Genomic DNA, 5,913 nt, shown 5'->3' on the forward strand with positions numbered 1-5,913 from the left:
GAAGTACTATATGTGCATACACGTGTACATATATCAGCAGTAAAATATATGTAATTATAAGGTATAGTGACAAGTAACATAAACCAGTAATAGTTAGAATGGGTATGTTGGGGGGGGGGGGGGGGGGGTACATGGACACCAAAGCTGTAATTTCCTTTATCCAGACATATGGGGAGAAAAAGAGGTGTAGGGAGAGATAGATAGATTGATAGCCCTATATATGGTGGGTCATGCAATTGTTAGAAGGAAATGTTAAATAAAATGCACAAAGATAGTGTAAGATATAGTGATGTAAAGGGGATGTGATGAGTAATTGTATTCCATAGAAAAGGGTGATATATAGTTACATTTTTTAAACTAACTAATCTAAGCAAGAGGAGAGTGAAGCGTTATTTAAGATCGATTAATAGGAATTTGGTCATGTGCTTACATGAGAAACTTTTTCATCCCTAGTATTAACCAAATTTCTATTCATTCTCATTATGCTATAGCTTTCCTCCAAACACAACCTACACATTTTATCATTATTTATGTAAGCGGGGACAGAAGATAGGATTTTCCAAGAGATGGAGAAATCAATATTGTTTCTTTTGAGGTGCCAAATTTTTTTAGATAGACCTGTACTATTCTCTTTTCTAGGTTCCCTAAAAGAAGATCTGTGATTATAAATTCTCGATTTAAATTAATTTTTCGTGCAACTCACGTATATGTATCTAGAGGAGTCCTGAATAATAATAGTTGCTTGGTATACAACTTCTTTTATTTTACAATTTCTCAGACATTTGGGTCTCTACAATTACAATTTGAATTAGTGGGTGGTACTATGGTATTATGTCTATATTTTTTGTGAGGGGGGAGATAATGGAGTTATGGTTACTATCAGTATTGTAGTTGTTAATTATAGGATTATTGGTGGTACTAGGTACAGTTATTATAGTTTTTTTTTATAAAATAGATCCAGTTTCTTACTGTTTAAAGAAAAAATTATCCTAAAGAGATTTGGAGAAACTGAAAATCCAGATCTATTTTATTAATCATTAAATATTTTAGCATATTTAGAGTTTTTGAAGTTTTTATTAATTATCGTTCTAATGGATCTAATAAAGTTAGATTTTTAGACGTTTGGCAAAAGGGATTATGATCCAAGTAGTATTATTGCTGTGTGCTTTATTGGAATATTGGGTTGTGTTGGTGGGTGGGGCCAGCTATTCTTACACAAGGTATTGGTTTCTTTCTTACTATTCTATTCTCATCTTAATTAGAGTTCTATGGTTACGGATATTATAGAAGGAATTTGGTGAGTTTAGATTATTCTCATTTTTTCTGTTTATTGGATTAAAGTTCCTATTTTTTATCTATAATTATACAGTTTTGGTGTTTGTTGTCAGTATTCTTAGGTTTATAAATATAAGTGTGGTTAGTAAGGTGGGAATTACTAAAATTTATTTTATTTTTCCGTTAGTAAAGTTACGGTTTTGGTGCTCGTATTGATTAAGTTTATTAGTATGTTTATTGTAGTTGTGATTTTCATGTTTTTTACTAATGTTATGTTGATGACTATTATTGAGGGTTTTTGTTATACGTTTATTGGGGTGTACTAATTCATCGGGTGACTAGGTTCACTAATATTATCTACGTTATTCGTTCCAAGACAATTTAAATTGTAATATTAAGAGCTATTTTTTAAATTGTAATATTAACAACTATTTTTCTGTTTTTATTTTTTCTGCCTTATATTTAATACATACCAACGAATATTAGTTTTTATGCAAACATAAGTACCTCTTTTACATCATATTCTGTCTTTAACTCTTTTTAACTCTCTAATACTTGTTTACGTTAACTATCAAGTATTAGCTCTTTATATACTATCTCTTCGAAATTAACTTCATTCTCGTATATTTTTTTTAAATACATCACACTACGTAATGTTTTCAACTCTCAGTTGATATCTTAATTCAAACATAGCAGTGCCTTTCCATAGAACATTCCTAATACATTTTTTGTCCTACGCTACTTATTTGTAGTTAAAATTTCTAATCTCCTTACTTATCAATAAAGGTCTCTGATACCTCTTTACTTATTGGTAAACACACTTACGCGCACCGCTCGGTGATGACGTAGAACATCTATTCTTTGGCTCTGGTCGTTCTGGGCTCCGAGGAAACTCCTTTGGCTTCTCATCACCTCCTGGTAACATGGTGGTAGTGGTGGTGGTGGTGGTGGTGGTGGTGGTGGTGGTGATGGTGGTGGTCGCTCTGAAGGCAAGATAACCTAGGAGAAATCATTTTTGAAAACTTTATTATTTGTTCTACCTCGAGAGTTGTTGGCAGTTATTTTAAATTTCACATCAAGAAGTAAGCTATCATAACTATGGAACGAAAGCAAAGACATAATTTATCTATAATTTATTTATATTATTCTGCTACTGTATGACTGAGATAGTAAAGATTTAATAAATGCTGCATCACTACATTCTTATTTTCATATCAGAGAAAATTGCCTATGGCTAGGCTTGAACCTGTAGTTCCACAAGGTCGACTTCGTCTTTCATCCTTTTGCAGTTGATAAAACAAGTATCACTTGAGCACTGGTGTCGAAGCAATCGACTTACCCCTCCTCAAACATTGCTGGCTTTGTGCCAACATTTAATATTAGTATTATGTTGCATCTATAACAGATTATCTCTTCGATTTCGCTCCATACATTATCACTGTTGTATTACAAAAAATATACTCTAACAAGATCCATGAAATATCCTTGTTTTATAAACGTTCATATTTTGTATTTTGATGATTAAATTTATGGACCATCATAACATTGTTTCATTATGGTAAAATCTTGAATGCCTTCGTTTTCCTTTCACGGTTAGAAGCGTTTAAAGCGTGGCATTCTCATTTCTTCTTAAATCACCGCTAATTTCTTTATGAGATTAAAGCAAAAGATTCCTAGCCTTCACTCTGATTGAACAGGTTTCATTCCCAGCACAGCCAAAAAGAAAACTTTTATGGCGATATCAGCTGTAATAAGTAACGTATTTCTCATCCATTCAAATAACTATTTAGTTGATTTTGGTTTAAAGTAAAGGGCTCCACCCGACTAACCATAATTTTGAAGTAATGTATAATGATTTTCAGATTTGTTAAACAAAACACGGTTTGAGAAAACTGATGCCCACATCCCTCTTAATTTGCTTTTCTACCCCCTTCCCAAAAGTGTTCACATTTTATTTGTAGATGATAACAGCAGCCATGGTACCTTCTGGATTTTTAGACAAGACTACATTCAAGCCCAGTGATGTTTACCGATCGTAACACTCACGCTTTTCTTCACCTCCGGAATCGGAATGATGTCACTATCAAACTGGCTGATAAAAGCTGTGCAATGATTATTTGGGGAAACATCTCTGCCACGGTTCTCCGGCAGCTAAAAAACACAATATTTCACAGCTTTCATTTTCTATTCTCTGACCAACAAACTGCTCCTATTTTTTCTCCGAAGCTTGCGCAGCCTCTTGATCAGAAGATTCATGACCTCCAGCAACATATATCCGAACACTTTCAAAGACACCTACTCAAAATTTGACCTCATTTTTTAAAACTTCTAACAATACACTAATAACTGGTCTCCAGACTCATTTCTAAGCTACCGATTAACTTAGCTACACCTCTACCAGGCTTATGTACTGCATCAACTACAATTTCTGCAAGCCCTTATTTGTAATGAAACTGGATGACGCTTAAGTGGTCACTTTCCTGGCGTGTAACAACAGCACTCTCCGAATTCGTAACTCGACATTTTACTTCCCTATGTCACTTCTTTCAACACCTCAAAGTACCTTTATTGAGTCACTTTACATCACGGCTCGGACTTTACCAGCAAACATAAAGAATAACACACTTTAAAAAAACTATGCAGCTCCTCAATTGCAGATATTAATGATAATGAATGTCTCACAAACTCCAAGTTAACCGTACTTTCGGTAATAATCTCTGATATGGTTGTTAATTTTTCACTTATTCTTTAGTAATGCCTTCAGAAACCCGATTTCTTTCACTGTAACTTATATGCTTAGCGAGTAGGTCTGATTATCTGATCCAGTATCGACTTGTATAAAACTTTAACAAAGAGTAAACTGTTATTTCAGAAGTACTTTTAGACTTTTAGTCGACCATCGACCTGTAGCTTTGTTGGTTGTGGGTACTCTACACTGAATATCATCAGTATCAGCATCAGCATCGACCCTAAAGACAACATTAACAAAACAACTGCAAGAAGAAGAAGAAGAATTACAAGAGAAGAAAGAGAAGATAAAGAAAGTTTTCATGTTGAATATTAACATTGAATTTCTGTGAAGTGGCGTCAACTAACAAAATCAGACTGAAAGACTGCTTTTTAAACCGTCATGATATTTGAGGTAAGAACTATAAAATAAACAATTTAGGTGTTATATAAACAGGGAAATGTAAAGATCTTAGAGTTTATCCCTTGTTTAGTTTTAGCCCTTTGACTTCTTGTATGTCTGACCGGAATATTTCCCCAGACTATTTTTTGTTGTTTTTTTTTTTTAGAGCCCGTATTTTAAGGAATAATTCCAACGCTTTTGTTATCATGTATACACTGTACTTTGCTTGAGATTTTTCTTCTTTGAATTTTCATTGGAGGGAGGAGGTTAATAAAGTTGTTAATGAATTTTAAATATTTAGAAGACAGAGATGTTATTTTACTAGTTTAGCGTCAACAAAGAAAATACAAATTGGTTGAGTCATTAGAGCGCTGAATAGAATGTCTTATGGTATTTGCGCCAGCTCTGAGTTCAAATCCCACCAAGATCCATTAGGGATATATATATATATATATAATATCCAACACAAACACAATGTCAGGCATTTTGTGGGAAAAATACAACTGTTTGCATCTTGTACTTGACAGCTGCTTACTTTATCGGTCTCTGGAAAGGAAAGACGATTGACAATGTCAGCTCCAATGGGATTTGAACTGCAAACGTACGAAGAGACCTAACAGACAGCTGCAAGCATTTATCATCGCTTTTCTGCTGTTTAGTGATTTCTAGGACTTCCAACCAGTTGACTGCACATAACCCTGGACTATTTCTTTGGGGACTAATTTTCCCTTTACCCATGCTCAACAGAACCGTATAAAGCATTTTACCCATGTAATAAAGTACAAAGTAAAGTAAGAAGGGGGTGTTATCTTGTTTTATAGGTTGACCAGATGAGGCAAAACAGCGTTTATGATTTTAACAGTCTACATCCTGCGACTAGTTGGAGAAACAAAGTGGTAAAAAGCCATAATTCTTGTGTTGCTGCAGCATGAGCCAGCATATCTAGATACTGAGATATCACCAGATAAGAGCTCTGTTCCGACTTCTTGTAACACAATGGTCACCGCTAAATATACCAGGTGATAGCATCAAGGATTATGTGACAGTATTAGTCCAGATTGACGAATTAAATCTCTCAGCCAGATTGTCGGTTGGGTAAAACTGAAAATTCAATAAATGTAAACGTCTTTAGTAGAAAGATTTGTATCTTGTCACAAATACTGCACCGGATGTTCATAAACAAGGCATTTTGCCTCAGGACGGCAGAGTGAACCAATCTGTTCATTGTCGAAGACTATAAGTACTTAACAGTTAGATATATAGTCGAACAACTGCAACAGTGGCCAGTGTTTTATTCGGTTGCAATAGTAAGTTCAAATTCTTTTGTGAGCATGGCCTCAATAAGTACTAATGCCCACTATCATATGACATTAGTCATTGGTCTTGATGCACCTTACATGAATTTGGATATTTTGGCTTCATATAAAACAATGTATTAAGCGGTGTAGACATTCAATAAGTGAAAGCATTCGACGGAGACAGGCGTTCGTTTTCTAAGTTCTCTAGGT

General features: G+C 34.4%; 1 long non-coding RNA gene across 1 annotated transcript in view; it reads left to right on the top strand.

The window, feature by feature from the left end:
- The window catches only part of LOC149137834 (uncharacterized), a 5,030-nt gene extending 518 nt beyond the window's left edge, over positions 1 to 4,512 (top strand). The window contains exon 2 of the long non-coding RNA XR_016240633.1: positions 3,237 to 4,512. This is a non-coding gene — a long non-coding RNA (uncharacterized LOC149137834). The remainder of the gene's footprint in view (positions 1 to 3,236) is intronic.
- Positions 4,513 to 5,913: the final 1,401 nt, after the last annotated feature.

The sequence above is a fragment of the Octopus bimaculoides genome, chromosome 1, assembly GCF_046866305.1.
Source record: "Octopus bimaculoides isolate indiv1 chromosome 1, ASM4686630v1, whole genome shotgun sequence".
In the NCBI taxonomy this organism is placed as follows: Eukaryota; Metazoa; Mollusca; class Cephalopoda; order Octopoda; family Octopodidae; genus Octopus; species Octopus bimaculoides.